This window comes from Epargyreus clarus, unplaced genomic scaffold (genome assembly GCF_041222505.1).
Source record: "Epargyreus clarus isolate Ecla_fem2 unplaced genomic scaffold, WU_Ecla_fem_2.2 ptg000012l, whole genome shotgun sequence".
Lineage (NCBI taxonomy): Eukaryota > Metazoa > Arthropoda > Insecta > Lepidoptera > Hesperiidae > Epargyreus > Epargyreus clarus.
The window spans coordinates 125,706-145,535 of record NW_027332220.1 but is presented as its reverse complement, the minus strand read 5'-3'; positions in this window follow the sequence as shown (position 1 = coordinate 145,535).

Below are 19,830 nucleotides of genomic sequence, written 5' to 3'. Positions count from 1 at the left end.
GGTTCCAAATATTATAATGGTAACTTAATATAATTGTTTATATTAAAGTAAATTTTAATATGATATAATTATTTATATTTAAAACAATGTTAAACGTTTTATAACTTAAAACTTAATAATTATAATTTCTTTGCCATCTATAAAATATCCTTGTTGCAATTTACGGATGAAATTTATATGAGACTCAATAAACATGTTATTATATGTAATTTGGATTGTTTCTGAATGTTTTATAATTCTAGAATTCATTTAAAACGTATTGCTAATTTTATATAACTTATTTTGAACATAATTCATTAGCAATAATTCTGTAATAAATATTAAATAATACTGTTTTGATTTTGCCCGTTTATCGTTGATAGATGGTGCTGATCAATAATGCATCCATTTTTATAAGTTAAATTAATATATCAGTAACTTACAAAAGCCTCTTTATGTTAAAAACTTATTTTGCTAATATTATATCTTATTCAATTGCTTACTGATTTTATATGTTACTCTTCTTTAAAAACGTTCATAAAAGATTGTTAATCATATTATGGCGCCAATGTTCATATTTTTCACAGTGTTTATAAATGATCAAACCTATAACTTAATTTATGCAAAAATGTAAATAAATTAGTTAATGACGTTTTAATGTTTTATATATTGCTAATTATTTTTATTGTAATAATTACTTTCATATGGGATTTGAACTTACTGTATTTTAAATTAATAAAAGCACTCTTGATTCATATTTTGGTTTCCGTTACGCCTCAACTTTTCGTGTTACACTTGATTTTACTCCTCATAAAATTTCCGTACCGGGCCTTATAACTCAAATCGTTTCTTAAGGAGTAAACTCCAATAAACTCCAAAAATCTTTCTAACGATATTCAAGATAACAAATAATACATTACAGAGTTAGAGTAAGTACTTTTTGTATTCTTTCAGTAATTAATTGTCTCAATATCCTTAATATTTATCCTGTCCGTCTTCCGTAAGAGAAGCGAGGACGCCCCGCACGTGACGCGGGATCCAATACTCCAGCGAAGGTCACTGGATAAGTATGATTGACGCCGAGCATACAGATTTAGTATTATATTGTTGTCTATGCTTAATATAATCAGTTAGTTAATTCTATTTGGATCCGCCGAAATATGTGTGAACCTTTAGTGGATACTTCGGCCTTCTTCTAGAGAGTAGACAGTTTTGTACTTTGTAAGACTCTAGTCGTAGTAATGTAATATTTACACTTTTGCGAAATCGTCACAACTAGAAAACAAAGAAATTTAGCACTGCAAATTGAAATTGCTAGTTTGTAGCTGTTAAGAACTCCTGGTAAGGCATTATTTCCGAAAATCTTTGTCAACCAGCTTTTCGTAATACCTAAAGTATTCTAAACTTTACAGTATACTTTACAGTATTCTAAACAATAAACGTTCGACACGATCTAGGCTACGAAACTTATCGCCTGTTGTTCGAAGGCCGTGGAGGCATCTCCGCGGAATGTCAAACACTGTTGTGTAAGGATTAGGCTTACGAACCTAACGGGCTCCGTTTGGCATCGTGCGAAATTTTTAGATGACTCTCAGTATTTTATTAGATGGAATTTGCATTTATTTAAAAAAAGTTATTAAAGTAAATGAAGAATGTACTTTATTATAAATTTAACTTAGAATTAATCTGACTCAGATACCTACTGTGAATTTTATAAATTCAGTAACTAAAAGAAAATCCTACAAATTCTTTGATTATGAAGGAAGTGAAGGAAATATAGTGAAAAAACTTATTGAGAATTGTCCATCGAGTAGGCTTTTAAGTAGGTATAGAGGTAGGTATCTAAAATACTGTGTTAATTTAAAAAAATAAAATTGTTATTTTGTTATTACTTATTACAACAATTACTTATTTGTTGTTACCTACCTTTCGTTATAGTTGGTAGCGTTTTAGGTAGTTTAAAAATACGTACTTATAATATTATCTAATTGCAACAAATTGCAACTAGGTACCTATTTATTTATGACTTACTCCTTCAATTACAGACCAATTTTGTGACTGGTTAGTATAATCAATAAAAGTAACCTTATAGACTAGCTATTAAGTTAATCATACGGTTAGTTAAACATAAATACGACAAAATTGACGTCGTTTGCCAAATTACATAGAAGCGTTTGATAGCATGGCCTTGTCTATTTATCATAGAAATAAATAATGTTTAAGTTCATGTATGTATTTTCTAAGTGGCAATTTTAGGTTCATAAATTATACTAATTTGCATAATACAAGAACATGGAACAGGTTTTATTCTAATAGGGTAATTTTAAAAAGCGGTAAATCGATTTGGAAGCAAATACTTTTTGCGTCAAATAGGAATATTTTTTATTAATAGGTGTTTATGGTGAAAAGGACTGGTGCGGAAACGCATAGGTAAACTCTTGTTCTTAAGTACAAATGTATTTTATGTAGAAAGATCATTAAGATTCAGTTTCCGCCCCCGGGCGGCACATTTCAGTGGCGGATAAATTTTACATTCATTCTTTTTTATTACTTTTAACGATATTTTCTTTATAGTGAGTGGCGAATTCAACTCCTAGGAAGGTCCGAACGCCTCTGATTAGTTTTATTCATCTTTGATATTTTGACTTTTTAAATATTCCATCTTACTACGAATCATTCCACCACCATACTACTTCCCTGATAAATTCCAGTAGATTTTAAAGCCTATCGTCTTCGAGTTAGTTTACAGCAGTTTACAGTTAATACAGTTTGTTCGATGCAATCTAATGTTATCATGTGACATCATCAGATAACGAATGCAATTTGTGGCCAACTATTGAGATAACTCGTTCATAAGAGGACGACTGAACTGTAATTGAATGTAATCGACTATAAATGTAGTGCTGGTTAAATATACATTGATGTTGGTTACTGGGTTAACGAGTAAGACTGGATGGAGTCATAGTTAAATAAATCTGAGTTACACATTGTTTGTAAGCAGTGCCTGATGGCCTAGTGGTTGAAACGGCCTCTCGATCGAGGGGTGCTAGTTTGAACCCCAAGCACGAACCTCTTTTTTCAATATTACGTACGTGTTAGAAATGAATTATTCTAATCCTTCTCATTCTGAGTGAAGACCCGCGCCCACGAGTTGGACAGTAATTAAATGCCTGAAACGCCCTCCGTGTAGTTAAGGATCAAAATAGTGCTACGATATTCCTTGCTTGTCGGAATATGCGACTGAAAGAGGGCTCATGGCTGCAGGCGGAAAGAGTAGGAGCTCGAAGCGTCGAAGCGCTCAGTCAGCGACCCTGGGAAGAAAGACCGTATATGTACATACCCGCATAGTTTTAAACACCAAATGTTCTCCTCTAGGACAGAACCCGTCAAACTCACTAACGTACGTAAATAACGTAAGTAACTGAACAAAACGATGATTTTATAATACGGAGACAATCAGAGCAGAGCCGTAACGCGGTGGTAATGGTTAATGGTAACTGCCATTATCGGTAATGACAAAATTGTTATCACGTTACGACAATGACGGTGTGAGAGTGATCCAGCTAATGGAATCGTGTTGTCGCGCGACATTATGTCATTTGTGTCGTGTTGGCGGATTACTAATGAATGATGTATCATCATCATTAATTCATTATTGTTCCAGCACTAGGCACGGGTCTTCTCTCAGATGGAGGAAAAGTTAGGTCATAGTCCACCATTCCTTTTTTTTCTTTTTTTACGAGGGGGAAACCTTCAAAAGCTTCCACTCTACTCAGCAGACACACTACAGAGAAGTCGAGAAATTATTTTTCCAAAATCTTGGCTGTGGGTATTTCATACGATTTTCCTTTAAGATTAAAGCATGTGATAAATTCATAAAACACGCGCATTACAGATTTTTTGCTTCATATGTATCACAAATTCAGTACTAATAGGTATTGCTGTAAATTTTTACCCCATATCTTTATATCTAACTATGTACTTGAAACCTTTCGTGTAGTATTGCGTGCTTTCGGCCGGAGGACTGGAATTTAGTGGACACACCTTGATAAAGTGAATTTTCCCTTCGAATCACCACCAAAAAGTAATCACAATTGTTAGCCGTCAGTTCGTCTGCCATCCCACGTGGCCCGTAACGCGTAACCTTAGCAGCGGTAACCCAGATGACGTAACACGCGAAAGCAACCGCCAGTTCCCACGGCAACAATGGGATCCGCGCAAAAACCGTGAGCTACCACTGTCGATGTCACTTCGACTTGCCTACTTTTTCTCAGCTAAGTATACCTATTATATTTTGTTCTTTGCTGTAGTTTCTTCGTGAAGTGTTTTCAAACTTAACGCAAGTTTAAACTTTTATTATCATCATCGACCCATTATTATCCCACTGCTGGGCACAGGTCTCCTCTCAGAATGAGAAGGATTAGGCCATTGTCCACCGCGCTGGCCAAGTTCGTATTGGTAGACTTCACATACCTTTTTTTTTTAATAAATCTCTTCTCATGCAGGTTTCCTCACGATGTTTTCCTTCACCGTTTAAGCAAGTGATAATTAATATCTAATACGCACATAAATTCGAAAAATCCGAGGTCCTTGAGATTTGATCCTAGGTCCCCTCGATCGAGAGGCCGAGTTTCTTAACCACTAGGCTATCACTGCCTGACTGCTCACTAACTTTGAATAAACTTATACTTAAGTTAATTATATACTTAAGTTCTAAACAAGATACCTAAAGTTTGGAAAATCCAAAAGTGCACGACTCATAATGCTCATTTAATTATGAAATATAAAAAGAAAAAAAAAAACTTAAGTCGTTCAAAATTAATTGTCGAAAAAACAGCTGTAGTAGGAAGAAGGTACTGCACAAGCGCCCCTGGTGGAATAAATGTACATAATATCTATAGATATACAGTCTTGTAGTTTTCGTTTTTTATTAATTGCAATTAAACGACACTGAATTAATTAATCATTCGCATTCAGTGACCTACAATCGTCGATTAGAATTTAAAAAAAAAAAATTTACTCAAATGATGGATTTTTTCACAAGTTACAGTGTTTTCAGGTTTCACACATGACGGACAGGATAATTTTTTGACCTATATTGGTGTTTTTTTCCAATTCTATTGCAGTAAATCAATTTTTAAAAAAGTATGGAATTAATCTCCATTAAATTATCTCGACAATAGTATGCAAAATATCTTGATTCCGTGAACTATCAAGGCTATAATAATAAAAATAGCCGCCAAAATGAAGCGAAAAAAATTTTTCGATCGTAAAGCACTCTCTGATGCTTCGCATCATGAGTCGTGCAAAATTATAACAAGCAAAAAATGTATTAAACATAAACGCGTTGGCGCATCGTTGTGCTAACTTTCATTACGCTTAATATTCATGTATTTTATGTGATATCTTAAGGCAGTTTTGAGCGTCGCATTAACAAAGTACTTTGTATTTTAATTCAGCTAACAGTTGTCGCCATCGGTAACCCATTATTGTCCTACTGCTGGTCACAAATCTCCTCATAGTGAATCTTAGGCTATAGCCGGCCGCGCTGGTCAAATGCGAATGGATAGTCTTCACAAACTCTTAAGAGCTTTTTGTTTAAGAACTCTCAAGCGTACAAGTTTCTTCAGGATATTTTCCTTGGCCGTTAAAGCAAGTGATAATTTCTAGCACGCTAAAGTTATGTATTTTGAAAAATCAAAAATGTGAGCTTGAGATTCGTACGTCGGATCCCTCGATTGAAAGTCCGAGTTTCAAGCCAAATAAAGGTATAACTTTGCCAACAATCACTTCATTTTGTAGTGGTAGTTTAGATTCCAGATCAGCGTTTGATTATAAAGTATAATACTTATCTTTGTCCTATTTAAAGTGACAGTTACACCGTTGTTGAGGCTCATCCAAGTTTCGAAACACAAATGAGGCACATTAACGGTAAGTAGCGAGACATCTCCTAACGGCGTGGATAATGGCGTGCATTACCAGCTCTGCGTAACACAACGGCCCGCAATTCCGCTTCAATTCAGCTTCAACGCTCCAACATTTAGCTTCTAAAGAATTGAAGCAAGACGGTTAGTTGACGCGATTGCATCATGAGGTCGTTAGAAGTATTAAACTTCGTGTTGGTGTGGTACAGGACAGACAGAGAGAGGCACGGGCGCATATAATGAGAAGGGCTTAATAAATCAGGACCTTCTCCTTAGCATAGACAAAAATACCAATTCTTCAAACAGGAGAAACTTTTTTGTTTTTATTTTACAGAGACCTATCGTTCGAGGCACCCCATTTAGCAAAAGAGCCAAAAATTTGTCGGCCCATTTTTACACTAACAAACCTCTTTGCCAGTGCTATTGGAAACGCCTTCCTCCGTAAAAAAACTATATCTACGCCCATTGAGAGATACTTGTACGTAGCATATTAATTTAGTCCTCAGAGGTCCATCTATGGTCCATACGCCGGCCAACCACATGTGCCTTAGACTCACTAATCACTCATTTCATCACTTGCTGATAAACTACCTGAAAGTCTTATTAACCCCGTATTTTAAGAAATTGCATAAAATATACATTACTTATTTCTAAGGGGTTAAATGAGAGAGGTTAGGTTACGATAGCATATGCGTAGGTATAACATTTTGCACAAGAATATGTTGTCAAATGACAGCATTCAAGGCGATGCAGTTGCCCTGCTGCATTCTCTGCGCCCTCTGGCGGCGGCATTTGCATCTGGGTCGCCTGTGTTGCATTTGTTCATTTAATAAGTTTGAACTTCATCTTAAGTACAAGAAAGTTTTATGATTATGACATTATCACCTGTTACTCTATAATCAATATTACTTATTTACCTTTAGGTCGATCGGGACTAGCATCCGTAATGTTAGGGAACACATGCCCTCATTAAATTACAGGTGATTTTTTCTGCGTCAATAGCCTATTTACTGTTTTAGGAAAAATCAAACTCCCCTTCACTTTTTACAATGTCCTTTAGTAACGTTAAACTTCCTCAAATTTGATTAAGTTTTTATCAGGTCAAGTTCATATGAAAAAATGACGATAGGAAATAGTCTCTCTATTTTAAAAAGTTTTAATCATGCAGATATTAAATTAAAAAAGGCCATCACAAAAATAGACTGCCATCAAACACAAATCTATATTTTTTATACATTCCTACATCTTCTCAACGAATATTACAATAACTATTAAACTCGTTCAATAGTTATGGATCGTTGTTAAAGCCACGTTCATCAAGAATACCAAGAATCGTTTGTGGAAGCAGCGATCCCGGGAAGGCATTACGGGCATTATGCGGGCGCACGGAGCCGTCGTGACATAATGCCACCTGACTGGCATGCTCAGTGGCCTGGGAATAATGAGATTGGCACTCATCTACCTCACGTTAGTGCGCTGAGACGACGTTGCACATAATTATATAGTTCCATAGATAAGGGGGTTGTCCAAAAGCAGAGGTGTACTCGTGGACATCGAGATTGGCGAAAAATAAAGATTGTTTAGCCTAAAGATACATATTTCCTTGAGCTTCTCATACTGGGTATCTAGGTTCAAACCCCAGGAAAGTCGAATATATCAAAGTGATGCATTACAAAATTGTAATACAAAATTCATTTACTACATTGGTTACATTTTAACATCGCACATACCTGAGCATGCATGAAAACCATTGGGTGTAAAGTTTACCGAACCGCACTTGGTGAAACCAGCGTAGAGTCCCATGAGAGAGAAAGAACGCAAAAGAGAAGAGAATGCAAAAGGACAATTAATAATGGACTAATTATAATTGCCCTTTATCCCACATAAGACACTTGTCTACAAATTAAAATTGTAATGTAATAACTTAATAATGCTTATTACAATATAAACGACCGCGTGAATGATACATATGCATCGAGTGATGTAAGTCCAGTTCCGTAATAATAAACTATTTATCAGTACTAAGCACAATGTTAACATATTTTTTCTTTCTTAAATCATGCAAATTATGCACACATGAAGTTTCTTGTGCCGCTTCTCCGTAGAAAACATGTTCTGAGGCGATGGAAGCTTTTTGATGATTCTAAATGTTAACATTATAAAAGTTACACAATTTGAAGTAAGTAGCACATGTTTGGGTACAACAATAAGCACTTAATAACAGATGAACTGTTTGTCAGTTTGTTGCTTCTATTACTGAAATATATTGTTATGAAAAGAGCCACAGGTTATCTTGTTACAAGCTTTTATTTTACGTGCTTTCGCAATTGCATTTTAAACCAAGTCACCCTAACCGACTGAAATAAATTTATAAATACACTTTTGATTTGGATGACAATGATTATTCACGTCATTGTAAATGGCAGAAGCCCATAGATGGGAGGCGAAATTTTTAATGCAACCCACCATACAAGTATCAAACAAGTGATTTGTGTGAAGAATAAGAAAAAGCTTGTTCTTAAAAACTTTTTATATTTTTTTCTCTATTAGCCACGCAAAGCAACAAATAACGCACAAAATCGACGACAGAAAGCTGAATGTATCCCTCTGTGCCAAAATATTCTTGTGGTAGTACATACAGCTGCTGGCGGCTCGCCATTTTACAGGTAATATGCGTGAAACGTGAAGTTTGCCGACCCACTTGGCGGCTGGAGCCCTCACCGAAATATAAAATACTCTAGCTGTTCACATGTTGATGGATTTACGAGCACGCCAAAACTAATTACACTGACAAGGCGTGGCGCTTGGAGTCGATTGAAGGAGTGACGAGTTACCATTATGTTCTTTTCTTTACGCTGCTAATTGCTATATTACAGTAGGTATAGATATTTGACAGGTAAGCAAAAATACGTAGCTGTCAAGTTGGTGAATAACAAGCAGATTTGCTCTATAGTATCGTACTATTATTAATGTAAGAAAATAATATCGAGAAAAATGAAAACATTACTTAAGTTTCTACAATTTGAAGTTTGAGCACAGACAGACACAAAAGTGTTAATAATATATAATCTTTTGAATAAAATATCTTCGTTGAGTAAACACTAGGGGATAAATTTATATTGCAATTATATAGATGAAGGTCTTTAACGAGATGATTATAAATATGTCGTATTCCTTTCAATGCATTTGTAATGGTAGAGAAAAATCCCTATTATTATGTTGTCCTTCCAACAACATGAAATGTTAATGCTTCTATTTAACCTACTTGTTTTACCCATTCGCAGACATGACGACCAAAAGCCAGTATTCATAAGACGACAACTACCATAACAAGATGGAATTTATATTACTTTTATAAGTTAGTAACCGGGGAAACTGATGGGCAGACCGGTTCTAGAACCAGTCTAGGCCAGCCTGTGCCTAGCCAATGTCTTTGACCGAGAAATGAGTACGCTATCCTTAGGCTTAGCTAATCTACGTTCGTCCAGTCTCCATTTAGCGCCTACGGAGTATTATTCTAGGTTTATGTTAGTTCTAGGTAAAGCTGACTTTTATTTCTTTTCGCTAATGTCGCGATACGAAACTATTTCATTTTTTTTCTCATACAGAGGTAGCAAACGAGCACGCCTGACGGTAAGTGGCTATTCTGCCCATGGACATTGATAATCAACCCTCGATAAGAGTCCTACCTGAGATTGCGTTTATTGCTGCCCCTGAGGATTAAGTCGGTACGCCTCGGATAAGAAAATCCCTTTCTCCACCCTTAAATTGGAATACAGTATTGCTTAACACTGCATTTAGGCAGAAAAACGTAACAATATTCTACTTGTACTAAGATCTACTATGTACACCCAAAATGGAATACGTTATTGTTTCAAATGTACACATACAGGGTGAATTTTTAAAACGGGCCTTCAGGGCCAAATCCGAAACTATCAGATAGTGGAATAATATAGAGGGTGTATTTTTTTTCAAAATGAACTCGTTCGATTCCCGGCTAAGGAAAAAAATATTTTAAAAAACTAATGATGCAGTTTTAGTTTTTATCAAAATCGGCCTCGTAACTCCTTTCAGCATTTTTCGCTAATCCTTATAGTTTCGGATATGGCCCTGAATGCCCGTTTTAAAAATTCACCCTGTATATTATTCCCGATGAAACTCCTGTCAAATCCAATTCTTGTTAAGACTTCACGCACAATTTAGTCCCGTGGAAAACGCTGTCAGTTTAAATTCTTTTGACAAGCTTAAAATCGTATAACGTAGGGTTTAGCTTCATATTACTAGTATCGTTTTTCATGAAGCCTACCAGAAACACACATTGTGACGGAGGAGAAAATATCAGTTTCTGTATAGAACTCTCAGAAGGGTAGATATAAATACTCATGCTTAGTTTAAAAATGAGTTCGACGATTACTTCATTCACTTCCAGAAACACAGTTATTCATTGCCTTTCAGAATCAAAGTGACATATAAATAGCAAGCAATTATTAGTCAATTTATTCTCAGAACTTGTGTTATCTATTTAACTGTACTAAATATTTGTCTTTCGTAGTAAACTGTATCACTTTTCTCAACATTACATTGCTCCAATGCTGAATATAAAAATTCTTTGTAATATAATGCAGGAAAATATTCTCGGAGTAGAAATAAGCTCAACATGTTACTCCTTGAAAAGTTCTTAACTTTTGCGTGAGCCCTTTCATGAAAACTGACAACAAATATATTTATGTTTTATATTAGTGTCTACAGGAAACCAGCTTTACCTATGATGAACTGGAGGATTTCGTACATTATTATTATTAGAATATATTATCACTTGCTAAACGGTGAAGGAAAACATCGTGAGGAAACCTGCATACCTGAAAGATTGATAAAAAAAAATCTCAAAGGTATGTGAAGTCTACCAATACGCATTTGACCAGCGCGGTGGACTATGGCCAAATCTTTCTCATTCTGAGAGGAGACCCGTGCCCAGCAGTGGGACAGTAATAAGTTGATGATGATTCTGAGACCAAATGATTGATAGAAAGTGTTGCCAATTAGGAAGACTAATAAGACACTTCTAAAGGACACTGGATGATTGAATGAACATAACTCGCCTGCAGGTAACTAACATTAGGTATGTCTAGTTTGTTCCTTCAAATATAAGCAGATGATATATGATTGTCGTAACTCGGGTCGCGACACAACTGGTGTTAGGCCTCACAGCGACGTGTCATTGATTTTAGACGGTTACTTTGGTAAATTAGGGTTGGGTTGCACCGAGGTCACGTTTAATGTTTGTTTTAAAGTTAACTATAACAGTAAATTTGACGATAGCTGTTCCATACTTACATTTTGTGTTGCACCAAGCTATTTGCCAGTAACTTCGTTTCTGTCACTCTCACCACGATTTTTAGTCGACGTTGACAAAAACAATAACTTTATCCTAACGTAATCGATCGATTAACGTTAAATGTTAATTTTAACATATTGTTGTTTACAATGGTGCAACCTGTTAACTGCTTAAACGTACGACTAGATTTGACGATTCTAGATTTGTAGATTTGACTTTTGTTAATGTTAAAGTTATATGGTGCCACCCATCCTAATTTTTAATGACATCTCTTGTAAAATAACTAACAATATAACAGACACAAGACCTTGGTAATTGATAACTGCGTCGCCTAATGAACTTTTAATTTCGTAACAATATATTAAGTGACCAAGACCTATTAGAGGCTTTTTGGCAATTTCGAGAGGGCCGTACCATAAATTTTAATCTTTTTGGCAAATTTAAGAGGCTCGTGTCATCTTGTAACCTTTGTAAAGGAACAAAAAGAAAGCTTAGACCGGGAAGGTCATTGACATGAATGTTTACTCATACAAAAACGTATTTATTTATTTTCCTCGTGGTGGCGAGGCCATGAACTTTGCGGTTTTTCTTCGCGTCTCCATTACCTACATAGGTATAGGAAGTTGGCTTGGAATGTGGGTACATTTTAAGCCTCCTTTTATAAGGTTTTATTTAAGCCAAGCTTGTTAGTACGTGAAGGTTAAATATTGCGACTAAATTTTAAAATGGTTATCAAAAACTAATTGAGCAGAAATTTTGCATACACCATTGGTTTGGATGAGATTGTACGATTACTTTTTAGTAACGTTATTTTAAATCTAATATAGCAGACGACCTAAGGAAAATTAAATGAAAGGGTTTTCTTACATATTTTGTATTTCGTACACTTTGGTTTAATAAGACAAACGTAAATGGAGTCTATTAAAGATTATTTTGATGGTTGGTCACTGCCAGCCATTGGTAATTGATGATATTCGAATCTTACGTCGCAATGTCTAAATCAATCAATCAAGCGTCTCCAACTCTCCATGTTATGTAAGGTAAGGTTCAAAATAGTTAGTTATATCTATTAGAAAACCAGTAAGTATAAGCTTTCCAAAGGTTCAGTGTTTGTTATAAAATATAAAAAAAAATCTTTCTTGTCATTATTTTTCGATTCCCTTTTCGAAGTTACGTTACGTTTTATTGCCACGACTGTATTATTGAGACATAGATTATAAAACCAAATTGTAGGCATCTTCACGGATAATTATATATTTTTCTTGCCCATGTACTATTTACATACATAACCGATTAACCTCGTGCTCACATAATTAACGTAATAAAATATAATATGATGTTATTAATGACCACCGCGGGGTCGCATACCGACACTTTAGCTGTGCAGAACCAATCCTTTAGCATTTCTAGACGCTTCTGCACATAGTTTTTTAAAAATTATGTATAAAATTATTATAATTATCTATAACATGTAACATTGCAAAATAATTAGGAGCATAGTAGAGACTTTCAAGAATTGCTTGAGCGCTTTCAAAATTTGCTTCAAGATTTTCAGCTGCCCAAGAAGATTAAATATTTAGGAGTGTAGACCAGACATTGACAAGATTTTCATAGACAAAATTTCATCCCGTTTTACACCACCTCGGATTGATTGTGTTGACTTTAGATTTTGATTTGTTGAGTTGATTTTAGAACATCTTAACTGTAATGTCCATATTTACTGTTTTAGTTTGAAGGTTGAATATATTTACACGAGGCGTTGCAACTTAGTCCTCATCAAGGCTGATATTATTATGGCTTAATTAAAAATGAAAGGGCGGTAATGAACACTTATTTATGGGGTTCTCCATGTGGACCTTAATGGTGGAATGGACCATGACTGCTCGTTTCAAATTGGAAAAGCGTAACTTTGCAAAAGACTGCTAAGTATGTTCTAAAATTACATGCTTACCTATCCCTGATTGGAATTGAATGGACTTACGTTGGAACGCAAGCTTCATTACCTCAATTAAATGTTAAAGATTTTATCCCTCTATACAATTATAAAATATTTATATGTGCCAGTCATCACTGCATATTGTTGACTGCATTATGAAGTAGTATACCTATACACATCGATTACGACACAAACAGATACTTCAATTACATTTTTTCTTTAGATAAGTAGCGGATATCCATGATTGAGGGTATACTCACGATGATTATAAACCTTGACAGCCTATCATAACTCATCTTGCTATAACCACGATAACGGTCAGTGCTGGACAAGTTTTAGCATATCCATGTTAATTTATGTCCAACATGACAAACGGGTCGTCATAATGAAACCTGTCGTTAGGGACACGAAGGAATTTACTTTGGTACTCGATACTTTGTATTCATTAGTACTTTTGACAGTTTGTATTGAATAATAATCTGGCTAATTATGTACTTAAACCTGGCTGTTCATGGCAATCAGTCTTCTAAAATAATGTTGGGCAAGACAGATTTTTTTCAATACGGGTTAATGACGGACCATGTTCAGAATTGGCCAACGAAAGCAATTGAGGTTTAAAAAGTCACTAAGGATTCCGCCGAGATTTCGCGACAACCTTATTTCCTTCACATTTGCATTTCTAAAATAGTGTCTGGCCTGGGATACCTACTAGGGAAGATAGCAGCACGTTTATGTATTTTGAAGTATCGATATTTTGCGATTACGATACCTTCTCCTAATAAGTACAGTATCGATACTTTCTATGATGCCATGTACCTATCTCTCCGTCCGAGTATGGAAAGAAATAGCGCTTGTGATAGCAGGATGAGTGTCATTGACCGACTTTGGGTTGATTAGTCATGCCGTCATTACGATGCGCTGTAATTAATCATTATAAAGTTGCAAGTAGTAGGGTAATAATGCCATTTAACACAAATAAGTCCTCTAAAAATAAATAAACATTAAGAGCAATATATGTTCTATTTCAAAAAGTATAAGTCAGTCAATAAAATGAGACGTTTTGTGGTTGACGTCAGATGGAAATCCAATTTATATTGTAGGCGTATTTTGTATTTAATAGGCACTTACGAATTGTCAATCACAATATTTTCTTCGTATGCTCTTACCAGATCGACACGGACTATATTTCACTCAGCGGGGTTTTCGAAAATAAAAATAACAATATGGTAAAAACAATTCTCCGCTTTAATGAGATGTGTTAACCGCATTGGTACAGTAATGATAGACATACAATATTTATAAGTGCACCTGTTGAGGTATAACCGAGGTGCGTGGTGAGTGGTGACGGCGGATGGTCGACCGCCATGCTAATGTTGCAGTTTGCGCGTGAGGCGCATACATCGCAACGTGGAGTAGGGGTGGACAATCAACATCATGTTCATATTTTTTATTGATTGATTTTTATTGATTGTCAATGCACAGTAAACGATTTGATTTTATATATATGGAGTAACACATATTTTTTTCGGAATTTTATTAAACTTTTGTTTATTATAACCATATGTGGAAACTGCACATTGATTTACATGGAAAATCTCCAACTTTTATCTATTGTCTCAAAATCAAACGACGACGAAAATGACGATGGTACAAACAGACAAGACGAAATGATAAAGATTAATAGGATTCCTCTCCACGTGCAGTGGAATTAGTCGAATCCATCGAAATTAGGATTTGTCAAATTGACATAATTTATTCTTCTATTTATTTATTTTGCTTAATATAGGTATACAGTTGTTATATCATAAAATTGTCCTCTATATTACACCTCTTAGAGGTATGCAAAATTTTAGTTAATACATAATTGTCTTCTTAATCTAATATTTTAATATTACAATTCAATTTCATTATAATTAAATACAATTAATTCAACAAAGATTTAACATTACATTATATATTATTACTATATTAAACGTTAACTAATTTATATTCTTCGTATTATAATACCAGAAAATTTGTAAAAAAAAACTACAACTTGCGAAAAGAACAGCAGCAGCGATAAATAGAACCAGCCCTACCTTCTTTAACGTCAGTAGTTAGAGAAAAAGAGCAAAAAAAAGCCTGTTTAAAAATATAGGTGATGTAACTCGCACAATTTCGACGAATCCAACGATACATCATAATAATATGTTAAAATCCTGTGCGTCATTTGCTTTACAGGGCTAAAGAATGAGAGATTCAAACTTACATCATACGCTCGAAACTCATTACACTCCACAGTCGGGTAAATAGTATAAATACATTTTTTTTCCTTCCTTTAACTTTCGAGTGATTATTTTATCTCGGAGCACTTAGTCTGTAATAGCTCAACATTGTACTTCCGCGTTAAAACCACATTTTGTGCGTCATTCGTCAAAAAACTATCAAAATTGCTATAAATATATTTCCAAACTTTACCAGCCCTATAATTACATCCTGCTTTTCCCCATAGTAATTCCCATGCTCGAGAGCCTGCATGATCGTGGCTGCAAAATTATTATTACCAGCTAATATATGGGCGATTGATTACCATCGCGTGCGTCATCGCGCTGCGGCATACGGCTCCGGCAGATGCGTCTTGTCCGATGCGGCTCAGGAAGTGGAGCTTTCGAGAAATTTGTGGTAAGTACCGTGAGTTCTTAGTGTTGATTAGCAGAATATATAAAAAAGTATCCTTTTCTTATTTCTTATGCTAATATTTTTATATAGATGACTTACTATGATGTAGGTAATCGTATAAAGAACTTATAAAAATTTACGCGTCTATAAAGCGCAGTATAGTATTTCACCTAACGAGTAAATCTGCCTAAATCTGGACAAACTTTATTAGACTTAAAAAAATCTATAAATTTTCAGGAAAAATTCTAACCACCATCATCTGCCATTTTAATTATTTTGGCCAAAACATTCCAATATTATATATCCTAGGAAAGAATCCAATACTATTTTAAGTTCACACACCCGTCTATAGTAGGCAGTGGCCACTTACCGTCAGGAGGATTACATATTCGATAGCTAATTCTTAAAAACAAAGCCGCGGACCGCAGCCGCGGGCCGCAACCACGAGCCGCATTCGCCAAGAACTCTTTTTGTTGTGTTTTTATTACGAGAAGTGGTTATTCATTCCACGTTTTATTTTTATTTGTTTAAGCGACCTCACTGCTTAATAACGCGGTATTCCCTTCAAAATAAATCGTATAACAAGGCTTATCGAGTTATGTACGTACTTTTAGTGTAAATAATAAGATAATCGTTTTTTAAGTTAATTATGATTGTATTAAAAGGACTGACGTCGAAACTTCGGAAATATGATTTCGAGAAGGTTTCGACTTTGAGCATACCTACTGCAGGAGCGTCATACTTAATACTAATAATCAATTACTAATTACGAAATTACCTGCCTTAACAGCAAATGATTATATCGAGAGGAAAGCCCCATGCTCATGATTTATGTAAAATGAAAAAAGTTCTAAAATATGGGAAGTCTACAAATTCGCCAGAGATCAGCGCTGTGGACTACGGCCTAAGCTCTTCTCACTCTTAACGGAGATCCGTGCCCAGCAGTGGGACTAATGGGTTAACAATGGAACTACATATATATATTTACTAGTGTAATAAATGGGACAAGAAAAATCTATAACATTGAATCGATATTGGGCTTATAATTGCGTAAGTAATGTGGGCGGGTAGAATGATATCGCGAATCACAAAACGAGTCTCAATGTCAGTCGCATCAATTGATTTGTCAACAAACAAATCAAGCGATCGGTGCGATAATAAAACCATTGTTTAAGGGGCATGCACAACACCGTTTATGACGAATCAACGTTTATGACCACAAGAACCGTTTATGACGAATCAATATAAACATTTTATTTTAAATTTTAAGTTTGAATTGTACAAGGTGTTTACAAGTTATTTTGTTAACTTTATGAGTGTTTCTGTAATTCTGTAGGTATTTTATTTGTAATTCAATTTTTTGTTTAAATATAAGACTAGCAGACGATTATGCAATCCACCTGATGGTAAGTAGTGAGGGAAGAATGTCTCCCTTCAAACCAGAATACAGCAGCGCCGAACATTGCAGTGAGTACGCAGAAATAGGTGTGGCGGTGGTGCCGCCGGAGTCGAACCACAGAGGTTCCTACGGTCTACCACTTTCTAATAGTAACAGTAATTAACGTTGTCGTAAATTTTTGGCAGGTTTTATGTTGAACAGGTTATCTATACTTTATCTTTTACCTATTGCCGGCATCCTAAAGGTACCTTTTTTATTTTGTTGACGAGGGGGATACCTTCCCCTAAAGTACCCGACGCCATGGGAGTGACGCCGGGTTATATGGGATTTTTACCGCACTAAAACCCCCCCGGTGGCCGTCTTCAGCGTTTGGTGGAGAACTCCGGGATGTCCAACGGAACACAACCGGAGTCCTCCTAACGCGATGCCCTTCTATCTCTAACTTCTATCTCTTCTATCTAAATTGCTTCTATCTATTACTTCTATCTCTTCTATCTAAATTGCTCCTCCCAGGGCAGAGCCCTGGGAGGAGCAATTTAGATAGAAGTAATTTTTTTCAATTTACGCTCCTCTCACATCCCCTAGTGATTACAGCGATATGCGACCACACAAACCACTGCCCTTCCCGGGGTCGCTAGCTGGACGGTTTGAGCTCCCACTCTTGCCGCCCACAACCACGGAAGCCCCCTTTAGTCGCCATCCTAAAGGTACCTAGTTTATAGTTACCTTCTCGGTCGATGCATACTGATTCTATTTTACAAAACTTTATTACAGCTATACTAAAATCACACGCGTGTGAACAAGGGTTTAAATTCACGACTCCGAAAACAATATGTGCTAATAGGCAAACTATACGCAGGCAAAGGTCGAATAGTTTGTACATAGATTGGCTATGAAACACGGAATGCCTGATGTCACCGGATTAATTGAATTTTGTACGCATCGTGCTAAAGGCCACCACAAATTACATGCAGTAAAGTGCGTGCATCGCATAAACCTGTTATTGAATTAGTTAATTCTGTGTTGCGTTTCGTGTTAAAATTACCTACTTGTACTTGTGTAGGTACTTATTGGCTCGTCTTTTAGCGTTGATGGTCACTTTATGTTTTCCTGTTTTTAGATAAAGGATTTTGATGTGAAACATCTATAGCCGCACGTAAAACCGATTTCTGGCGTGGCGACGCATGCCGTGGCGACGTCGCTACGCTATACTATGGTATATATATACAGTCTATATGCAGTAGTGTGTACGGTGTGGCGTTTTGTGAAGTCACTGATTAAGTAGTCACGATTTAAAATAAATTCGTAAATTTTTGTATTTAATGAAAATAAATGTTTATTCAGTAAATAGTCATCGTTATCTGGAAAAAAATCGTAATATTTTATTTTATCATTATGACATATTTAGTTCCTATCACAATATGTTCTTTTCTGCATATTACTTTTACAAAATAATGTCGATGTTTCACATCTGCCAGGTGTCCCGTGACGGCTCACATTTTTTTTATTAATCTCTCACGTATGCAGGTTACCTCACGATATTTTCCTTCACCTTTTAAGCAAGTGATAATTAAATTTCTAATACGCACATATTTTAAAAAATCAGCGGTGCGTGCCTGGGATTTGATCCTTGGACCCCTGGATTGAGAGGCCAAGTTTCTTAAATCAAAAAAATCAAAAACGTTTTTTTTGTCAGTAAAGCTACAAAAACATTATTTTCTATTAATATGAAGTTGTTTGATATGTAGTTGCTTATTTTAGTAAAGTTAGCTATTTTCTAGAACCAAGATGTAGTATTCTACTCTTTGGTTAAGGTTTGAACTCTACAATAGTTATTGCTTACGATAGGTAGCGTTAACAGTAAGTACTGTAGCACCAAATTCCAATTCTTTTTTTAAGAAAATAATCATAGATATACTTATGCTTGTTAAACGACAAATATTTTCTGAACACAAACACTTTATTTCTATTTGTACAAGCTAGATAATTATTTAACCACACGATATTCTTTAAGACGATGTTTTAAAAAGTAAGGGTTCGCGACAATGCTAATAGCGAAGGCCAAAGATTTGGGACCGCGATGTCTCATTAAAAAAGAAAAAAAAAACAAGAAAATATTCAAAAGGTATTTTTATTAAGAAAATGATAATCGAATTGCATTTGTAGTAAACTTAAGTATGTATTTAATTGATACAAAATTAAATAAGACTTTTGTATGGACTTGATATTTTTACCTACATAAAAATACATATTCAGGTTAGAGTCAGCGGAGGGTAGGGGTTCAATAAACGTTTGTGCTACAATGTGTAAGGAGCCAACGTACTCCAACTCATTACCCAGTTTCTGGTGCAGTGTAAACAATACACCGAGCACGCTCGACCCTGACTCCATTGTGGTTGCTCCCCGCCACCATCGTAAGGTTAACTTGGCTTTTAACACTAGAAACTGTCGGATAATTAAACTAAGCCTCTCTACGATTGTAGGATGTTTCGTAGAGGAGTCTAAGCGTTTCCTGGTATGAGTGTTATGAAAATATCTATAGCTCTTTACCATTAGCACGATTAGACCACCCCAACCGCCACGCCCATTTTTATCGTAT